This window comes from Pseudorca crassidens, chromosome 12 (assembly GCF_039906515.1).
Source record: "Pseudorca crassidens isolate mPseCra1 chromosome 12, mPseCra1.hap1, whole genome shotgun sequence".
NCBI classification, from domain to species: Eukaryota; Metazoa; Chordata; class Mammalia; order Artiodactyla; family Delphinidae; genus Pseudorca; species Pseudorca crassidens.
This window is the reverse complement of record NC_090307.1, coordinates 67817342-67839867: the sequence shown is the minus strand read 5'-3', so window position 1 is coordinate 67839867 and position 22526 is coordinate 67817342. Positions and strand designations below refer to the sequence as shown.

At 43.1% G+C, this 22526-nt stretch overlaps 1 long non-coding RNA gene across 2 annotated transcripts in view; it reads right to left on the bottom strand.

The window, feature by feature from the left end:
- LOC137203627 (uncharacterized) overlaps nt 1-21309 on the bottom strand; it is a 29397-nt gene extending 8088 nt beyond the window's left edge. Inside the window, exons 1-3 of one of the 2 annotated variants that reach the window (XR_010933209.1) lie at nt 21039-21309; nt 8333-8438; nt 6295-6563 (exon numbers count right to left, since the gene is read on the bottom strand). This is a non-coding gene — a long non-coding RNA (uncharacterized lncRNA). Of the gene's footprint in view, nt 1-6294; nt 6564-8332; nt 8439-21038 lie in introns of those variants that run through there. The other variant, XR_010933208.1, reaches the window with a different exon arrangement.
- Between the last annotated feature and the right edge of the window lie 1217 nt (nt 21310-22526).

Here is a 22526-nt window from a genome sequence, read left to right as displayed (position 1 = left end):
GAATCAGAAGAATTAGAGGTAGGTTTCTTTGTAGAACTTGGGTTTGGAAGGTGTATAATAGGAGATGGTTGCTTTTTTTCCCCCATGAAATTTGAAATAAAACTTGGTATTTTTTTTTTTTTTTGGTGGTAGAAAGGATTCACATTTATTGAGCAACTTACCATTCTAAATGCTTTATAAGACTCATTTCATGTAACTTAAGCCTCACTGACAACACTCTGATGTAGACATTATTTTTCCTACTGTAGAGATGAGAAAACTGAGGCTAACGTAAGTCGCAATACATGACTTGCCTGAGGATGCCACAATATTGGAACCAAGATTTCAACCAATCTGCCTGACTACAAAACCCCATGCACTTAGTAGCTATTCTATTCCATTGCCTTCTATTTATGCTACTTCCCTATGAAACATCATATTCTTTAAAATTAATAAAATAAATTCCAAAGCAGTTACTATAAATTGTAAATAATAAAAACTAGGGCTGGTCATATGTCATGATTTATGGTTGTACAGCATCTTATTTAAGTTCAATGAGTGGGGTCAATTTCATTAATATGGTTTAGTGTTATATCCCAAATGACTTAAAGCATATACGGGAGAATGTCATGCAAAGCAATGAGAAATGCAATGCAAACTTTATTAAGTGAAAATTTAAATTATGGACAAGAGAAAAAGTTATTGTTATTAAAGTCATGTCAAAAAACAATTAAAAGAGAATTGAAATATTTGCACCAAGCATCAATAATTTAGCAATGTTTACTATGAGACATTTACCAGTTTAAAAAATTAGCTTCGCAATTTGCAAATTACAAAAGAAAAAATAAAAAGAGACAACAAAATTTTCTAGCAAGAAAGACTAGATTTGACGCCCTGAACCAAGATGGCAGAGTAGAAGGACTTGCTCTCACTCCCTCTTGTGAGAACACCAGAATCACAACTAGCTGCTGGACAATCATCAACAAGAAGACACTGGAACTCACCAAAAAAGACACCCCACATCCAAGGACAAAAGAGAAGCCTCAATGAGACGGTAGGAGGGGCACAATCACAGTAAAATCAAACCCCATAACTGCTGGGTGGGTGACTCACAGACTGGAGAACACTTATACCATGGAAGTCCACCCACTGGCGTGAAGGTTCTGAGCCCCACGTCAGGCTTCCCAACCTGGGGGTCTGGCAACAGGAGGAGGAATTCCTAGAGAATCAGACTTTGAAGCCTAGTGGGAATTGATTACAGGACTTCGACAGGACTGGGGGAAACAGAGACTCCAAAACTTGGTATTTTATCATCTCACCAGACATTCGTCTTGTTGAAAAGCCTGTTCTTGATGATCTGAGCCTAGAGCCTAACTCTGTGTTACCAACCCAAAGTACTTTCTGCAATGTTGTTATCACTGGGTTTTCAAGGAATGCAATTACTGTGTAAATTGAGGGAAGATTGGACTTTTTACATAACTGGATAGTTACAAAAAGTCTATTTATCATTTCAGAAAAGATATCACCTACTGAGTTGTTACTCATTGTATTTGAGTTGCCATGAAACATACCTGCATCCGTCTGCATTTATGGCTGTCACATTCATACCGACGTACATTGTATGTACAATTATTTAAGTACAGTATTACGACTTGTGTACTCATGCATAATTATTTACATATGAAAACACACATTACTGTATTATGAATTCCTTGACTTTGGTTTCTCTTATATAGTACAAGAAAGGCAATAAATTGATAGTCTTGAAATTATAAATAAGCAGCTTATATTACTAATGACTTTTTATTTTTTAAATATTTATTTATTTATTTAGGCTTCACAGGGTCTTAGTTGCAGTGTGAGGGAACTTTAGTTGCGGCATGCGGCAGGGATATAGCTCCCTGACCAGGGATCGAACCCGGCCCCTGTGCATTGGGAGCACAGAGTCTTAACCACTGGACAACCAGGGAAGTCCCACTAATGACTTTTTATTGTGGTAAATATATGTATATATGACATAAATTTTGCCATTTTAGCCATTTTAATGTGTATAATTCAGTGGACTTAATTACATTCACAATAATTATAAAATATTTCTCATAAAAAGGAAGCATTTCATGATTCAGGATTTTCTTTTGCTTTTAAAGGACGTTAGTAGGACAATTGTCATATCTGAATAAGGTCTGTAGGTTACATATTAGTAACCTTAGTTTGTATCAAAGTTAATTTCCTGGTTTAAAAATTTGCAGTGTGTTTTTCTAAAAGAATATCAATATCTTTAAGGCATACAGGTTGAAATATTTAGGGGTAAAGGTGCATGATGTCTGATAGAATACATATAATGATTCTCAGTATATGTATTATTGGAGGTTGAGAACCAGTGAACAAGATGATCTTTTTAAAACTTGGGGCAGGGGATGACTGTGAAAGTTTGATCTGTTTAATATGTAACCAGGACAGAATCTGTTACAGAGTGTAATAGTACACAAAAGGTAGTATCTAAGATTATTAATACCACTTAAAACATAACCTTGTAGGGACTTCCCTGGTGGCGCAGTGGTTAAGAATCCACCTGTCAATGCAGGGGACATGGGTTTGAGCCCTGGTTCAGGAAGATCCCACATGCTGTGGAGCAACTAAGCCCATGTGCCGCAACTACTGAGCCTGCACTCTAGAGCCTGTGAGCCACAACTACTGAGCCCGTGTGCCACAACTACTGGAGCCCGTGTGCCTAGAGTCCATGCTCCGCAACAAGAGAAGCCACCACAATGAGAAGCCCACATACTGCGACAAAGAGTAGTACCCACTCGCAGCAACGAAGACCCAGCACAGCCAAAAAAAAAATTAATTAATTAAAAAAACCAACACCCCCCCCCCCCAAAACCACCATAACCTTGTAGGTAAGAATGGACTCCTGCCACTGAATCTTTCCAGGTGACCACAGCAGACCCTGCACAGTCACACTCATGCTCTTGGCCTTCCCTGCTGTTTCATTCAGCTCCCCAATATTCCATCCCCTCCCCACAAGCAGGAACCATCTACTCCAAGAGTCTACATCCCTTGGGGGCCCCTTTGGCCACATCATTCTGCTCCAGCACCTTGTTCATGCTCTTTAGGATCATAAAGCTCTAGATGTCAGAGCCAGGGAGAATGGAGATCACTAACTCCCACCCACCCGAGGAGCATGTGAGCATAAAGCCCCGGACACCTGCAGGCTCCTCTGCCTCCCTTGGGCTCTCCTCACCTTTCTGTCCTGGGGCTTAAGTGCCCCCAACCCCCATCAATGAGGATGACCTCCAATTCCAATTCCACCCAACATGGACTACCACCCTCTTTCCTGGTCTGCAACACATTTCCTGTACTTGTCCACACACCCTAGTCCAGCTCTTAGTTTAGTATATTTGCATATATTGTCACAAAGTGCTATTTCATGTGTAAAATTCTTACACCCTTAACCACGTGGTGAACTCCTAGTGAATAGGAATCTTGTTCCCCCTGACATGGAGCTCAACAATTTATAATAAGTGCTGGGAAATACTCACGTTGCATTAGAAAGGCTCATGCCATTTAATCTAAGCAACTGGTTTACTTCCAGTCATGATTCAACTCAACAGAGGAGCAATAAGGATGGTGAGCTTCTGCTCTCATGAACTGCCTAGACTATAAACTTGCAGGAGATTATTTCCTTAGTCACCGATACATGAGGAGCTTTTTCTTTGTTTTCTACACGTACTGCTGAATCTTCAATTTCCTTTCTTCTTTCCTCAATGATTATCTCCAAGGGTTTTAACTGTTAAAAAGCTTTAGAATTCCATTCATCTGTTGATGGACACTTAGGTTGCTTCCATGTCCTGGCTATTGTAAATAGAGCTGCAATGAACATTGTGGCACATGACTCTTTTTGAATTGTGGTTTTCTCAGGGTATATGCCCAGTAGTGGGATTGCTGGGTCGTATGGTATTTCTATTTCTAGTTTTTTAAGGAACCTCCATACTGTTCTCCATAGGGGCTGTATCAATTTACATTCCCACCAACAGTGCAAGAGGGTTCCTTTTCTCCACACCCTCTCCAGAATTCTTTTTTTTTTTTTTTTTTTTTTTGCGGTACGCGGGCCTCTCACTGTTGTGGCCTCTCCCGTTGCGGAGCGCAGGCTCAGCAGCCATGGCTCACGGGCCCAGCCACTCCGTAGCATGTGGGATCTTCCTGGACCGGGGCACGAACCCGTGTCCCCTGCATCGGCAGGCGGACTCTCAACCACTGCGCCACCAGGGAAGCCCTCCAGAATTCTTTTAACACTTATTTGTGACATTTGTTTTGTAGGGGCGATAAAATAGGGTACATTTAAGCAAAGTCAGTATAATAATACAAAACACTTTCCTTCTGGTCTACACGTCAGATAATCAAGCTGAAAAGGAAAAAGTAAACCTAAACTGGCTTTGACAAAGAGAATAAAGAGGTTATTGTGCAGGGGGGAGCCAGGGTGCCAGAGAATCCTTCTCGTTTCTACTACTAAATAGCTGTGCTACTTGAATGAGACATTCCGATCTTTCTGTACATCCATTTTTTTTCACATCCTTAATGAAAGGGTGGGTTTACACTCTGGAGCCTCTCGTGACATGTAATTCTTTTTTTTTTTTTTTTTTTTTTGCGGTACGCAGGCCTCTCACTGCCGTGGCCTCTCCCGTTGCGGAGCATAGGCTCCGGACGCACAGGCTCAGCGGCCATGGCTCATGGGCCCAGCCATGGCTCATGGGCCCAGCCATTCCGTGGCATGTGGGATCCTCCCGGACTGCGGCATGAACCCACGTCCCCTGCATCGGCAGGTGGACTCTCAACCACTGCGCCACCAGGGAAGCCCTACATGTAATTCTTTTACTCCACAAATGCAGGGTCTCTGAAGTTCCTTTTTTTTTTTTTGCATAAAATCTTGGTAGAGAGACCCCATGTAGTTTTAAAACATCTATATGGCTTGACCTTTAAAGGCTCTCTGATCTTAGCACTCTCATCCCTCATGAAGCTAAAATGCCAAGAGGGCATTGAACTCACTGAGATTCTCAAAGCCACACAGATGAACAGGGAGAGAACGGAGAGGTAGTGTGGAGTTGCTTCCCACCAAACCGCTTCCTCATATATTCTAGCATGGTCATCACCTTCAGAGACAGACATCAGCAGGGATTCACCTTCAGGGTCCAGCACATTCAGATCATTCAACACTTATTAAGCACCTGTGGGCAGGTGACTGTGTGTGGCACCTTGGGAAGACACAAGTGAGAAAGGCACAGTCCCTTGGGAAAGCAGCAAGGCTGGAATGCACACAGGCATTGGAATCAGGCAATCTTGGGATCTGTTCCCAGATCCAACATTTACTGGAAATATGAACTTTGGCAAATGACAATCTCTCTGAACCTCTGTTTTCTCATCTGTAAAGTGGGCCTTTAATATGAAGGTAGATGTAAAATACCTACCACAACACCAAATGCATGGTAGACACTCAACAAATATTTTTCTATTATTTTCACCAATAATGTTGCAGTCTAGCAAAAACAATATAAATAATGAACCATAATTAGGATTACATAATAAATTGATAATTCAACAAATTGCAGATATATATTCAGGTGTATATTTACGTGATTATCTTTATTGAAAAAAAGAGAGTTATATTAACTCTTATGTAGAGAAAATTCTGAGGTTATCATTACCGAAATACGAGATCAGCTATGTGATCAGTTTAAAAGGTGCATTTTTCTGGTTCCTTCATAGTAGTTTGAGCTCATGATTTCATCTCCCCCCGTATAAAAGAATGTTAAGTAAACATTTATATAATATTATCAAAAGCAAGAAGGGAAATTCTTGGGGCTCAGAAACTGTGCAGAACCCCCTCAAAGATGGTAAGCTATGTCCAAGAACACATGCATAAGTTCTGTGGTGTGTATTCTTACACCAAGGAGAGCAGAGCTTGTTCAAGCCTGGCACTAGAAGGGACTCAGGATGAGCAAAGAGGGATTATATAGTGACCTGCAGAGGTACTAGACAGAAGGCTTGCCCCCTGGACACCGTCATCCCAGGAATTATCCCAGGATATAGCACCCCTCAGCCTGTGCACCAGCTGCAGAAGGAATAAGCATGGGAGCTAGGCTCAGAGAGGCAGAGCAGTGCCCTAGTTGGTTGACAACACCGAAGTTGAAGGGGAGCCACCAGAGCATGGTATTTCCAACCCCTCATTAAAAAAAACAACAAACTACCTTACAAACATCAGAATGGCAAAAATCAGAATAAAGGAAAATACCATGCGTTGGTGAGAATGTGGGAAAATGGGAACCCTCACAACAGTGATCAGCAAGAGGACAGTGGATTGCAGCCGTTTTCAAGAGCGATCCGGCAGCACTTAGCGGTCTCATGTAAATGTAAGCCCAGAAATCCTGGGACTAATGATATTACCCAGGTTTCATGACTTTGCAGAAAGAATGAGTGAATAAATGAATGCTAGAAAAATGCACCAGAGAACACCTGTGGATGCTCACCCCTGCCTTGATGTATATGGGGACAAAGAACCACCCTAGGACCAGCAACAACAGCAAGGCCTACAAGAAACCAAGAACAGAGTGGAAATTAGAGAGGTTTGGCTTGTGGGCTTTTTCACCTCATGACCTCTGAGTCTGAAAATAAAATGCTTACTTGGATCCTGTCCCACTCAACCAATTATGACCCCAAGACAGCTGTGGGTCCCTTACCTCTGTTTCCATGATTCAGAGGTCACCGTTTCCTGGGGCTTAGGATGTGACAAAAGATGTATGGTGAAAAGTAGACAAAGAGTAAGAGATATGAGCTCAGCTGGACCACTAGAAGGTCATACAATCTTTGCCAAAAGGAATTATTCTTGAATGTCAGGAATTTCTTTCTCAAACCAATGAGAAAGAAATTTAGAGATAGAAGAATATTCCCAGTGACTGCCCCCAAGTCTTGCCATATATAATAATGATAATGGTATAGTCTTACATGAATATTAATGTTTGCAAAGAGCCTTCACTTATATCACTCATGCTTTTCTTACAACACCAGGTGAGGCAGATGTGATAAGCACAGTTATTCCTGTTTTGTGGAGGGGTAACCCAAGCCTCACAAAGATTAAGGAAGCCCAAGGTCACAGGCTAAAAGAGCCAGGCTCTCAGCAACCTGTTAGTCACACCCACTGGGGCCATAGGGTATTTTGTCCACACTTCTGGAGACTGGCCCCTTTCTGGAGTGCATGGCACTATCAAAACAAAACTCGGACCATAGGGCATGTGTGGAGGCTGGGTCCATTCTGGAGTCTCTGATACTACTAAAGTAAAACTAGGGGCAAAATCTTCAACAAGGGAGGAGCACAGTTATTTGTGATGACATAAGGTCACTTTCTGAGTCTATCCAGGGATGGTCTGTTTATACATTTGCTATGATCCAACTTTCTTCCACATAAGCATCTCCCTCTGACTGATAGGCATATATATGCATGTGCAAACACTAGAAAGGATAAGAGACTAGACCTGAAAAAACTCAGTCAGCTCAAGAAATATTTATAGCATGTGCTCAGTCAAATGCTGGATGATGGGGTAGTGTGAGTGACACGAGAGGAAATGGTCCCTAGTACTTAAGGAACTTAGGATCTAATTAAGAAGACACAGCTTCTACTGCTGAGATGGCAGTAGAACAATTAGGAACTTAATCACCAAGTCTTGAAGTTTTGATCTACTAGCTCTAAATCATTCACTCCTTACTATGCTATCACTTTCTTCCTCAATTTCTACTCATCCATCTGGCATCGGCCCCAGGAAGCTCCCTGGACATGTGCCAAGTCCCAGCCACCATCTAGGATGGATGCTCCTTCTGTGCGAGGTCTCTCAACACTGCATGCATACTTCTTTCTTTGTAGTTTCTACACTGTAGTGAATGTTTATCTGTTTCTCTCACTGAGATGTAAGCTTCTCAAAAGAAGGGATCATTACTTTTACATTTTTTAATTTCCTGCATCTAATTCAGAACTGGATATATAGTGTAATAGCTCAAGGAGGAGAGATAGAAGTGAGAGCTAAAATGATCAAGGAGGTCAAGTGATAGTGGGGATTAAATGATATAGAAATGACATTCTTGGTGGGAATAACTGCTTTAGTGAAATCTCAGAGGGGGGGAATGATGTGACTGGAATGACCCAGGCAGAATGGGCCACACAGGGAAGGCCCTGAGGTTTATCAAGGGATGGGTTAGGAAAAGGAGAAACAGAAATCAAACCAAAGAGGAGTTTGTCCTATACAGACTCCCAGACAAACATACCTAGAGTTCTGATTTAAAGAAAAAAGCTTATGATGCCACTTACATTCCATTCAAATGCTGCAATGGCGATTCCCGAATCCGCTCCCATCCCTGTCAGCCCCACGAAGTGACACACTGGCGATATTACTGGCAAAGAGAGAGGCGTTCAGCTGGAATCCAAGAAAACAGACTAGGATCAGAGTTAAAAGTCCCAAAACAGACTTCTTGAAAGCAGGTGAATGTTGAGATGTTTCCATCACTTCTCCTTAGGGCAGGAGTCAGCGAGCTAGAGCTCATGGCCTAAATTTAGCCAGTCACCAGTTTTTGCATGGTTGGTAGATAAGAATGTTTTCATACTTTTGAATAGTTTTTAAAAATCTTAAGAAGAATGATATTTTGTGAAATGTGAAATTATATGAAATTCAAATCTCAGTGTCCACAGATAGTTTTATTGGAATACAGCCACACTCATTGGTTTTACATATTGACTAAGGCTGCTTCTGTGCTACAACAGTAGTTGTGTTGTTGCCGCACACTGTATGGCCCATAAGCTCTAAAATACTTACAATCTAGCACTTTATGGAAAAGCTTTCTTTATTTTTTTAAAATAAATTTATTTATTTTTGGCTGCATTGGGTCTTTGTTTTTGGGTCTTTGTTGCTGCGTGCAGGCTTTCTCTAATTGCAGCGAGCAGGGGCTACTCTTCGTTGCAGTGAGCGGGCTTCTCATCGTGGCAGCTTCTCTTGTTGCAGAGCTCGGGCTCTAGGCACGCGGGCTTCAGTAGTTGTGGAGAGCAGCCTTCAGTAGTTGTGGCATGTGGGCTTAGTAGTTGTGGCTCACGGGCTCTACAGCGCAGGCTCAGTAGTTGTGGCACACAGGCTTAGTTGCTCCATGCCATGTGGGATCTTCCTGGACCAGGGCTCGAACCCATGTCCCCTGCATTGGCAGGCAGATTCTTAACCAGTGCACCACCAGGGAAGCCCCTGTCTATTTGGAAACTTTTGTGGCAGGATTTTTCCCCTATATCTGTGAAAAAATATCATTGGTGTTTTAATGGGGATTTCATTGAATCTACAGATTGCTTTGGGTAGTGTGGATATTTTGACAATATTAATTCTTCCAGTCCATGAACATGGGATATCGTCCCATTTATTTATATCTTCTTCAGTTTCTTTCATCAAGGTTTTATAGTTTTCAGTATACAGATTTTTCACTTCCTGGGTTAAATTTATTCCTACGTATTTTATTCTTTTTGATGCTATTGTAAATGAGACTGTTTCATTTATTTCTTTTTCAGATAGTTCATTGTTAATGTATAGAAATGCAACTGATTTTTGTGTGTTGATTTTGTATCCTCAACTTTACTGAATTTATTAGTTTGAACAGTTTTGTGTGTGTGGAGTCTTTAGGATTTTCTAAATTTTAGGATTTCTTGCCTAATTGTTCTGGCTAGGACTATCAGTACTATGTTAAATAGGAGTGGTGAGAGTGGGCACCCTTGTTTGATTCCTGATCTTAGAAGAAAAGCTTTCAGGTTTTCACCATTGAGTATGATGTTAGCTGTGGGCTTGTCAGATATGGCCTTTATTGCATTGAGGTAAGTTTCTTCCATACCTGAGAAGTATGAGAGTTGTTGAGAGTTTTAATCATTAAAAGGTGTTGAATTTTGTTAAATGCTTTTTCTGCATCTGTTTTCACATCTGTAGATGGGACTCCAATCAGTGAGTCAGCCACCTGGGCGTGGGCTCACCTTCTAAAAATTTCCCTCCTTGGTCTTGGACTCCATCAGGGATTCACACAATTCCCAAAGGCACTTTTGCCCACGGAAGGATACCACATTATTGTTTCTGAGGAGGAATACTAGCCAGGGACCTCCTATTCCACCATCTTGCTGATGTCACCTCATGAACGCCCATACCATTTTGAAGATGTCTTTTTCTTTGTTGAACATTTGCTTGATTGTTGTCAACCTTTGACTGTTTTCCATTGTTTCCACAATGTTCTGGTTGGTTTTTTGATGTTTCTGTTGGGGAATGAAATCTTGGAATGTCCTAGTCCACCATTTTCCTGGTCATCTCATGGTTATAATGGAGTTCTGTTGACTGAGACATCTCATCAGGTCATTACTGCTCCCTCCCACACTCTCCCAGAGATCCTATCCTGCGTAAGGCATTCGTGCACATCTGTCCTTTCCTCTGCTCTGCAAGCAACATCTGTGTGCATTTCTGACCATTTAAATGCAGGACAAGAAGTAAACTTGATGAAATAAGAGCCTCAAGAGGAGCCGAGAGGAAAATCAAATGGGTCCCAATACAGGAAAGTAGGAGTAGAGCTAAGTTAACTAAACCTTAATTTAACATAAAAGAAGTTTGTGGCACAGCTGTATCTCACTAGGAAAAAAATTTAAAGATCAACCTTAGAATAAGGCAAGAAAAAGTCACTTTTTAGAGAGCTCTGTGAACCTGAGTCCAAGACCCTCATAAAGCATGAGGAAATCTGCACGAGAGAAAGGACTTGGTTAGCTCCCACCAAAGGACACATATTTATAACTTGCCTTTACCAAATAAATAAGCCCATCAAGCAGCAGGTCTCCTTTGGATCATTTTTCTTTCTGAGTAAGAAGTTTCTGTTGGGCATCACATTGTCTTCCACCTATAGGCCTGGAGTTTTGAACCTCTGAGCTCCTACCTCATCCTGTGGGCAGGATGGAGGCTCAAGGTGCTGCACCCCTTCCTTCTGAAGCCCTTGCTCTGCTAGGCTATGTGGCTTCAGCTTCTCTAGTTCCAGCAGCTGCACTCACATACTCTCATCTCATGCCCAGGGACAGGGAGAAGGAGGAGGAGGGAATCTGGGCACGAGGACACCTCAGAGACCTGTGGGTATACAATTCCTGAACATTGACCAGTCTGGAAAAATTGGTAAAGTAACTTTATTAGTTTATTACTCCAGAAGAGGAACAAGCTCTACTGCCTTCTCTGGGAGATCTATAGAGAAGAGTTGGTTTGAAAACTGTTTTTGCATATATATGAGTCTGGGTTAGTCCATGGGAATGGTTCCATCCACCTCCTGTGTCCTCATCTCCCTGCTGAAGTCACAATGCCTTCTGTCTGCTACCTGTCATATAAAGCACCCCTCCCCTCCCCCACCACAAGTCTCTCTTGTTCCTTTCCTCATCTGCCTAGGCTTTTCCCACCTCACCACCTTCGGCAGTTGGCACACACATCAGACTTCTGCCACCTCCTGGATGTCCCTTGACCTTAAATGATGCAGAGGTTTTATGCCTTCTATTTCTTCTCCTTACAATGTCCTTTCTGCTATCCCTTTAGCACTAGAAGAAGTTCTACCTTCTCCAGGAGACCCAGATATAAAGAGCCATATGGTAAGGGGCTGTGTTAATTGTTGTAACATTAAGGCTAGGATAGCGTGTGACAGGTAGGTGTCATGAAAACGATGTGCATTGCAAACTCTTGTAACCCAGTTAGAACAAGAAAAGCCCCAGGATTAATCAGGTCTTTGGAAGAGAGGGAGTTCAACTTGAACCAGCAGAGGGTGCTGTGGGACTAATCGTGGGTAGTCTGCTCTCAGCTGCTCCCAGGAGGATGAACCCCAAGCTTGAGGGCAGGAGACTTTTGCTCACCATCGGGGACTTTGCAGCTGTGTCCCCCTGGGAGGGGCATCAGTGGAGTCATAGGTGATGATCTATGAATTATTCAGCAGAAGTCTGGGAGCCCTACTCAATTTTTCTTGAGATTTACTGGTTCTAAAATAGTTAGCTTGGTTCTGTGGTCTTCTGTCGTTCAGAATTTTATTTCTTTGGATCCCCAAAGGCATCATTTTTATATAATATTATATATATGATACAATATATAATTTATATTATACCATATCATATTATATATAATATACAATTTATAATATGTAATCTATATTATAGTACAGTATAGTATAATATAACAGGGGTCTCAGAGTGGTTCTTGGGCTCCATATCAGGCAGGTGGCCTTCCTGACCATCTCTGGGCTCCAATCTGAGGAGGAGGCCGATTATTACTGCTCAGTGTGGTACAGCATCCTCAGAGCTCACACAGTGCTTCAGACACAAACCCTGAGCTCCCCCAGCCTCACCCAGCACCTGGGGGAACTCACAGAGCACTGTTTAACTGGCCCATGAAAAGACAAGGGCTGGGTTCCAACTGACAATAGCGTGTGCTATTCAGGAGCATTAAAAATAATATGAGAGAGAAAAAAATATGAGTTAAAATGACTGGACCTACACAATCGGTAAACGTATATTTATCATTGTGAATATATTTGTGGCAACTTAAAGATATATACATTCACACACAGTAAAAATTGGTAAAAAGGAATACAAGGTTTAACTAAGGGAACATATTTATTTCCATATTTTTCTTTTCTATTCCAATTGTAGATGCTAGATTCACATGCTGGGGTCATCAGCCACCAGCCTGCCGCCTTCTTCTGCCCTTGGCACATGCCATGATATCTGACTCTAGGGATCTTTCTTCCTTTCTGCCATGGAGACCGCTTGACATCCTACAGATCCAAACTTATGCATCAGACTTTTTTGAGACTTCTTTGGCCCAACTTCCCTCTGCTCCTCAACATGCATAAAGGGTAATTTCCCATGTGTGTGTTCCTGTTGCACCCTTTAACTGCCCTTTCACATATGTGTGCAGTGTCTGGAAACAGCAGGCAAAGTTGGAGCTGTAGGGGTACAGTTGACAGAAACGGACATTTAAAAAAATTGATATTTTTCCATCGAAATAAAAATCCAGATGTGAAAGCATCACTGTTCCAGTGGTGGATCTTCTGAGACATCTACTCACTCTGTTATCTGAGGTAATGACACCAGGAAAAAATTACAGTACAAAAAGGACATGTGCTAAGTGTTATCACAGTAACCAGAGGATGTAGCCCCTGTGGCCAGCAGGGGGCGCTTATGATGTCCAGAGAGCGCAGGTGTGCTAGACAGCTGATAAACCACTCAGCTTGCTCAAGAGTATTTGGGTAAACTGTGTTCTCACTAGTGTGTGACTTTCCTTCACCTGTGATGCCTCCTTATCACCCTACGAGATCCTAGGTCTGGCTCTCCCATGGCTTCATATTTGAGTCAGATCCTTTTCTTCTAGAGTCTTTGCCCAAATCTGGTCCAGGAAGGACTGATAGACAGTGAGGATCCAGAATGTGGATAGAGTAAGTCTGTTCCTAGGAGAGTCTGGCTAGAGAAGCAAACACAGCTTGTGGGCATAATCCCCACCATGGATCTTCTGGAGACAGAGCTCTGAGGCGTCTCCAATGTGCCCCAGAGCATTTTCCCCTCAGCCTTTTACAAATGGGGCATTTTCCAGGGGTTTAGGTGAAGGGGCTCCCGGGGTCAGACAGGTTCTACCTTTATCCTCTGGTCTATAAGAAGCAGTCCTCTGATACTAGACTCACACCCCTCTGTCTCAGTGTATTGGTCACTTGATTAGAAGGTCACCACCTTCTGCAATGGAAGCCTTAGAAATGTAAGCAATTTTGATGCAGTCTTGCATCAACAGCTGTTATTCTGAAGCACTGTAAATGTGATTGATGTTTTTTGTTCCCTGGACTATGGCCTGAGGGGAAAGACTGATTACTACTGCAGACCTGGAATAATAGCCTTGCACTACGATCTTGGCCTTGGGAAAGTGGGCCAAGGCATCCCCTCTGCACCCTTTGCTCAGTCATTTACTTCCCTATCACAACATGTGACCAACACTAGCTCACTGGGGATATTTCTGCTGTCACTTCTGCCACCAGCACCTGAAGAACTAAAGTATTTGGGTCTTTAGAAATGTCTACTTGTGTGGTCCCATCAAAGCTTAGACCTAATCTTTTTTTTGGCTGTGCTGTGAGGCTTGCAGGATCTTAGTTACCCTGACCAGGGATTGAACCCGGGCCATGGCAGTGAAAATGCCGACTTCTAACCACTGGACCGCCAGGGAATTCCTGATTACTCTTTTTAAATTGCGTTGTCCGTGGTTACAGAACAATGTTGAATAATAATGGAGGTAATGGGCAACTTTACCTTTTCCTGATCTTAGTGGAAGGATTAAGTGAAATGCTGACTTTAAGACTAAATTATACATGTGTGCAAGAGAGAGAGAGCATATTACCATATTATAAATGTATCTGTCTGTTTTTATTTTCTTAACTGGTTTTTCTTAGGAAATGTTGTTAAATTTGGTGAAAGGCTCTTTCAGTATCTATTGAGACAATCTGATCTTATCTTTTGATCTATTATTATGGCATATTATATTAAAAGATTTCTTAATATTGATCAAAACTTGCATTTCTGGAATAAATTCCAGTTGGTAATGGCATTTCAATTTATTAATCTGGTATTACATTCCATTTGTTAATATTTTACTTAGAAATTTTATATCCATATTTAATGATACTGATCTGTAACTGTCCTCTTTTTGTATTTCTTTGTCAGGTTTAAGTAGCAGTGTTATAAATCTTTCTATGAGAACTAGGAAATTTTCCCTCTTTTCCAGTGCTTTGGAAAAAATTATGAAGCAAACAAATTGAAATCATCTTATCTTTGAAGATCTGTTAGAAGTTTTCTATTAAGCTACGTGGGCCTCATGTCTTTCTGTGGAGTAGTTCCATAACAACATTCTCTATTTTTTTCCTAAAGAAAGTAGTCTGTTTAGATGTTTTATCTTTAATGGGACCAACTTTGCATTTTCCAAGGATGTATACATTTCATCTAGTTTTTTTTCAATGGAAGTTATCTCTTTAGGATTTTTTTCATTTTAAGTTTTCAATATTTTCCACATATTTGACTTTATACATTTTCATTGAAAAAGTTAGTAAGTGGTTTTCCTATTCTGTCATTTAAAAAAAGATTTTGATGTGCCAGTTAGATTTACTATTTTTTATCCTCTACCACATAACCTGTTACTTTTCTTGTGATGGGGAGATGGGTTGTTTCTCACTTGTCTTTTTAATTTTCTTGTACCTGGTAGAACTCTAAATTTCTTCCCCTTGCTTGTTTTTTCCTTCACAAGATGGTTCCCACAGAGCTCTCCAGCCTTCCTTTTAAGGAGGAGATGGAATCAACCCAAATGTCCATTGACAGATGAGTGATAAACTAAGTATGGTATATATACATACATCAGAATATTATTCAGCCTTAAAAAGAAAGGAAATCCTGTCACATGCTACAACGTGGATGAGTAGAGGATATTATGATTAGTGATTTAGGCCAGTTATAAAAAGACAAAGACTGTGTGAATCTACTTATATGAAATATTTAAAGTAGTCAGATTCATAGAAACAGAAAGTAGAATTGCAGTTGGGGGAGTTGAGGGGATAGAGAGATGGAGAATTATTGTTTAATGAATATAGAGTTTCAGTTTTTTAAGATGAAAATTTCTGGAGATCTGTCATATAACAATGTCAATATACCCAACACTATTGAACTGCACGCTTAAAAATGGTTAAGACAGTGAGTTTTATATTATTTGTTTTTTAGCAATATTTTCTTAAAAAGAAGCTGGGCCAGAGATGAAGGGTGCTGCTGAAGCATAGGCATGGAGTATGTAACGGAAGTCAGGGTGTGTGAACACTGATAGGAGGTAATACCATCTACATTTTCACTCACCTTGTGTGGCAGAATAGCATGTCCATCCCCTCAGGGTATTGGCAACAAGCCACAGCTGTGGTGACACTGGCTATGACCATGCCACCAAAGGAAGTCATAGGTGTTTTCATAAGACAACATAGTGGCCATAGAATCTCCAAATACCATTTAACCTCATCCTACTTCAGAATCGCCAACTCTAATAATATAATTTCCTTAATAGAAAGGCCCAAACTGGGCTTAAACTCTTCAACATAAAAATAAAAGTAGTAATACCCAACTGGTCCACAAAATGAGAAACTAAAATGTATATGGACTCTTCTTTCTACCCTACCCAGGTATCCAATTGATCACTAACTTTGTAGATTCTCTCTCCAAAGCTCTTTCAAATTCATCAGGTCCTGTTGACTTTCCATTCTAATGTCTTATTTCAAACCTTCATTGCACTTATTGATTATGGGCTATGATTGAATTGACCCCTGATTGACATCTGGCTCCTCCCCTCACTCCTTCTCCTTTCTGGGCATCTGGCATCTTCTGATTGTGAAGTCTGGTCCCAATTCCAGGATTCCTAGCTCTTCTTGCCTGAATAGCTGGGCTCCTTTCAGTGAATGGCTCAGAATCTCACCCCACATGGTCCCTCCTGGAGAGGGGAGTGTCTTTGTTTCCATTTCCTTCCAAACAGAGCTCATTCTGGTGATATTTATCACCTCCTTTAACACAAAGTGACTCTAAATGTCTGGACCAGAGTAGTGGCCCTTGGTGCATCTAGAGAAATGTAAAGGTTTAAATGTATTTTGATCATAGCACGCTGCACAGACACACCCTGGACTCACCGCTGGAATTGTGAGGGGTGCAGATTGGGGAAGGCAGGAGTCCTGAGCAATAGCACCTGCCCAGGGTCGGCATGTGTCCTTCATCCACCAGAGGGCGCTGTGTCCTATGCACCTGCTTGATGCTCTCCAGTTTCTCGGCTGATTCCCTCCCCTCTTGCAGGTGTTCCTGTGACCTCACTGGACCTCACTGGGGTGAATAACACCTCCCTCCTACAGTCTCTCTTCTTATCAGGTGGAGCCAAGGCTAAGGTTGAAGGAAGGATTTGAACAGCCTCCAGAAAGGGGAATATTTGCATGGAGACCTCCTACCCTCAGGATCAGGGTGACATATAAGAAGGGTTGGTGGGCTCAGGCCTGGCTGTGAGGCTCAGAAAGCAGAGCCTGGGGGTGTCTTCACCATGGCCTGGGCTCCTCTCCTCCTCACTCTCTTCGCTAACTGCACAGGTGGATGCCTGCAGGGAATTCTGGGAGGCCTCCTGTTTGTCACCTGGGAGGATGACCTCTCCCCCTTCCCTGGGAATGGGATCTGTCCTGTCCTCACTGGGTCTTGGGCAGAGGTTGTGTTGACTCAGCCTCGCTCTGTGTCGGGGTCTCTGGAGCAGAAGGTCACTATCTCTTGCACCCGCAGCAGCGGTAACATTGGGAGTTACTATGTGCACTGGTACCAGCAGCGCCTGGGCAGTGCCCCCACCACTGTAATCTACAAGGATGACCAAAGACCTCCGGAGTTCCCAATCGTTTCTCTGGCTCCATTGACACTTCCTCCAGTGCTGCCTACCTGACCATCTCTGGGCTGCAGCCTGAGGACAAGGCCAAGTACTACTGTCAGTCTGGTTATGACAGCAACAAGGACACAGCACTCCAGACCCATGGAGAAGTGAGATCAAAATTCCCTAGAGCCTCCCTGTCCTGGGTCTGCCCTTGACCCATCGCCACCAGGGAGGGCTGAGTTTTTCCCTGTGCTCTTCTTGAAAGCTCAAGCTGGAATTTTCATGAGTTCCTCTCTTTTCTTTCCAAAATATAATTTTTTCCTCCCATGTCTTGATAGATGATCTCATAATCCTTTGCAATCACTGCATGGAGGAGCTTTAGTTCAAATCAGGGTTTCTGAACCTCAGTGTTCCTTGTGGAGGGGCTGTTCTGTGTATCGAGGACATTTAGAAGCATCCTTGGGCCCCACACATCAGATGCGAATAACAATCTACTCTCCATATTGTGACACACAAAAAACCTCCAGCCATTTTCAAATGTCCCATAGGAGGGCAAAATCACCCCAGTTTGAGAACTACACGTTTTAAAAGAGCATGATCTCAGCTATTAGGAAGGCTTTGGCTTTGAATCCTGTTTATACCACCAGCTGGGTGTACGGATGTATCATCGCCCTATGCTTCTGTTTTCCCAGCTTAGGCAAAACAATAACACATAATTCAAATGATTGTTTTGATGGATGAATAACATTCTAAGCATCATGAGATCAGAGAACCTATGACCCAATCATATGGAATCTCCTTCCAACTGGAGTGTGACTTTTGGCCAGATTAGGTGTGTGATTAATATTTTAAAACTTTATACAAAGCACATGAAAATCTCTCTTCATTTATTCCCACAGGGAGCATTTTTCAAGCATGGGATACAAAGATGAAGACATGAAAAGGTCCGGTACTCTAACAGTTTGCATTTTAAGATGGGTATGAGAAAACAGACCAGGACAGCAGCAAAGATGGGTGTATTAAAATGTCCTTTCTTTGGGCTTCCCTGGTGGCACAGTGGTTGAGAGTCCACCTGCTGATGCAGGGGACGCGGGCTCGTGCCCTGGTCCGGGAGGATCCCACATGCCGCGGAGCGGCTGGGCCCGCTGGAGCGGCTGGGCCCGTGAGCCATGGCCGCTGAGCCTGCGTGTCCGGAGCCTGTGCTCCGCAACGGGAGAGGCCACAGCAGTGAGAGGCCCGTGTACCGCAAAAGAAAAAAAAAAGTCCTTTCTTTTACCAGAGTGTTTAGGTTCAAATTTTGGCTCTGGTTCTATTCGGTTCTCTTCAAATTTTGGTCCTTGGACTTCCACTGTTCAGTACATATAGTCTCCACTAGCAGAATGTGGGTATTTATATTTCAATTTACGTTAATTAAAATTAAGTAAAATTTTAAATTCCATTTTCTCAATCACACTTGCTGCACTTCAACTGCTTAATGGCTGCGTGTGCCTCATGGCTACCATTTTTGAGAGTGCAGGTATAGAACATTTCTACCATGGCAGGAAGTTCTACCGGACAGTGCTGACTTGAACAATTCACTTGTCACTCAGGGATAAAGGCAGCCCATTTAGTAAAAAGTATTCTTGTGAAAACTCTTCTGTGTGCTGTGAGGCATGGTTCTTTTGGATACAACTCTAGGGTATCTTTTTTTTTTTTTGCGGTACGCGGGCCTCTCACTGTTGTGGCCTCTCCCGTTGCGGAGCACAGGCTCCGGACGCACAGGCTCAGCAGCCATGGCTCACGGGCCCAGCCACTTTGCGGCATGTGGGATCTTTCCGGACCGGGGCACGAACCCGTGTCCCCTGCATTGGCAGGTGGACTCTCAACCACTGCGCCACCAGGGAAGCCCGGGTATCGTTTTTTATGTGCATGAATTTTAACCAGGGAGTGATGATAATAAAAAGAGTAAAAGAGAGATCTGGATATGCAGACTGAAAAGTCTCCCGACCATCCTGGCAAGTATCCTATGGGAGACAGGTGGGATTTCTAATGCTCCTGCTGGCCTTTAGGGTTTGCTCCACTCTGTGTCAATGTGGGGCCTTTAAGATCCCAGATTTGTGTCTGTGTGGACTGATCTGGTGTTGGTAGCCGATCTCCAAGATGCTCTTAATGGTCACTGACTCCTGGTATTCTTGCCCTTGTACATACTGATTAGAGATGACCTGTGAAACTAATGGAATATTGAGGAAATGACCGTGTATGACTTTCGATGCTACATCATAAAGGACTTCCATTGTGCTGTCTTAGATCACTCGCTCCGAGGAAGGCAGTTGCCATGATGTGAAGACTCTCAAGGAGCCCTATAGCGAGGTTCATGTGTCAAGGGACTGAGACCTTGTGCAACCAGCCTTGTGACTCAACCAAACTGGAAGCTGGTCCACCAGCCCCAGTCAAGCCTTTCTATGACCATCACCTGGTCAAAATCTTGACTGTAACCTAATGAACAAACTTGAGCCAGAAACACCCTTCCAGGCTGTTGCCAACTCCCTGATTGACAGAAACTGTGGAATCATACATGTTTTTGTTCTTAGCTTCTAATTTTGGAGAAATCTGATGTGAGGAAATAGATAATGAATACATTACGAGATGGACATGGCGATGTGGAGAGGGTGTAGGCATTGGTGGGGTTAAGCCTTAATGTCTACTGTTAGTGAAATGTGATGAGACCACACTGGACTCCCTCGCTGCATATGATGTCAATGGATTGCCTAATGGCTTTTCCTTATAACCCATGGCTTCATTATAAATGTCCCATATGAATTATGCACAACCATTATGCCTTGTCAAGCTTCTTTGAGTAAATCTTTTTTTTTTTTTTTTTTGCGGTACGCAGGCCTCTCACTGTTGTGGCCTCTCCCGTTGCGGAGCACAGGCTCCGGACGCGCAGGCTCAGCGGCCATGGCTCACGGGCCCAGCCGCTCCGCGGCATGTGGGATCTTCCCGGACCGGGGCACGAACCTGTGTCCCCTGCATCGGCAGGTGGACTCTCAACCATTGTGCCACCAGGGAAGCCCCTTTGGGTAAATCTTTGACTATAAAATAGTCGAAGGACACGGCCCTCTTCCACACTTTGATATTTCAGTATTGAATTCCTTAAAACAAGGTACCTTACCCTCTTTATTATCTTTATTTTTCACTCCCCCACCTTTATCAGACGTAAAGATTTATGTAGACAGTCACCTTATGTATTCCTTTGAATAATAAGAAGCATCTGTGTACATTTCTGCCCCTTAACTAAAAGACAGAGATGTTGCTTTAACAAGAGGGGTCACCCAATTGTAAAGATGAAAAAAAAATATATATAGCACGTCCGAATTCAATAGAGCTAGGGAGTGAAGTGAACTTCCCAAAGTAGATTTTAGAAGAGACTCTCATCTTTTTGTCTAACTAATCAGGAGAGAGTCAAGTCCTGGATTTTGATGGAATATGTCCATAATAGGAGGAAAAAACAACACTTTAGAGCTCATCAGCCAATATGGCATTGAAGACCCTCTTCAAGCCAGGAGAGCAAAGGAAGAGGAAGGAAGAGAGAGCCTCTGGTGTTGGCAATCTTACCACAAAGACAATGGTGAGTTTCACCTCGTGAATATCCGGGGGCCTCACGAAGTGAACTGATGAAGAACATTCGTATCTTCTGTTGACAAAGGCTGGTGTTGCCCCTGGGAACATCTTCACCTCTCTGTCTCTTGTCTCAGCCACAGCGGCCTTCTTTCATCTCCCTCACATCTGGCACACTACTGGCTTGTTCCACTCTTTTCATAAGTATTTCTGGAATGGATGGAAGCATTTTTCTAAGTGAGAAGTATCCATTATGCTGATTTTTTAGGGTCCTTTGTCCAGACTGTGCTGACTCACCCATCCATGGTGTAGGAATGTTAGGAAGAACTTTCTGAAACATGCTGTGGCCTGACAACAAAAGCATCCAAAAAATGCCAGACCCAGAAATATGAGACGTTTTGCCATTTCCCAATACCCTACACTATTTGGTGTCTCTGAATATTTGAACACTCTGCTACACCTTCTGAGAACCCTGCCCTTCTCTAGAAGTGTTGCTTGCTTTGTTGCTCCACAAACAAGACCACTACTCTCCAGTCCATTCCGACCCAGATGACCAGTCACCTCCTTCCTGTTGCCCTCTTGAATGGGCTGCTCAAGTCTTTGTTCCCAAATCCATCTGCTTTCCCACCTCGCTACAGCCTTCGTCACGTGGTATGGTGGTCATATTTCTTTCACCTTAAAATCTAGAAAGAACTCAGTTGAGAAAGATGTTTCTTAATATCAATTATCAATGGACACTACAGGGTGTGGTCCACAGATATTTCTGGAAAGACAGGGACCAGGCTTTCAGACCAACGCCATTAACATAATTTCCACGGAGAAACTGAAGTTCGAATTCATTGCGCAGTAGGGGGCGCTGTGGGATTTCCCCAGGTCTGCACAGTGGGTGCCCTCTGCTGTGTAATCACTCACACTCTCCAGGGCTGGGGCTGTGTTTGCTGGTGGAGACTCAGCTACTGTGTCCTCTCTGGGCTGGGCAGGGTCTCCTGCTCAATGGTCTGTGTCAGGTCCCAGCAGCTGCTTCCTCCCTAGTCACTCCCATGGGGCAGGCTCTGAGTCTCCCCATCAGCCCCTCTGTCCAAAGAACCAAGTGCAGACCTCAGCTGGTCCTCAGGGTGGAACAGAGGTCTCCAGTATGGGAAACAAATTTACATGAATAGCCCCTCCTCCCTGAGGCCACTGGAAGAGATAAGAGATGTCTGGGCAGCCCAGCTCCAGTTCAGGTGTCTCAGGAGGGCTGCATTCACCATGGCCTGGACTCCTCTCCTCCTGATGCTCCTGTCTCACTGCACAGGTGGGGACATTCCTCAGAGACACAGAGCAGCCCCACAGTCTGTGTTAGCCTTTCTGGCTCAGAATCTCAGGCAACTCAACTCTGGTCCCTGCCCCAGCACCCATATGTGTCTATGTCTGCAGGTGCCCTCGCCCAGCCTGTGCTGACTCAGCCACCCTCCCTCTCCTCAAATCTGGGAGCATCAGCCAGAC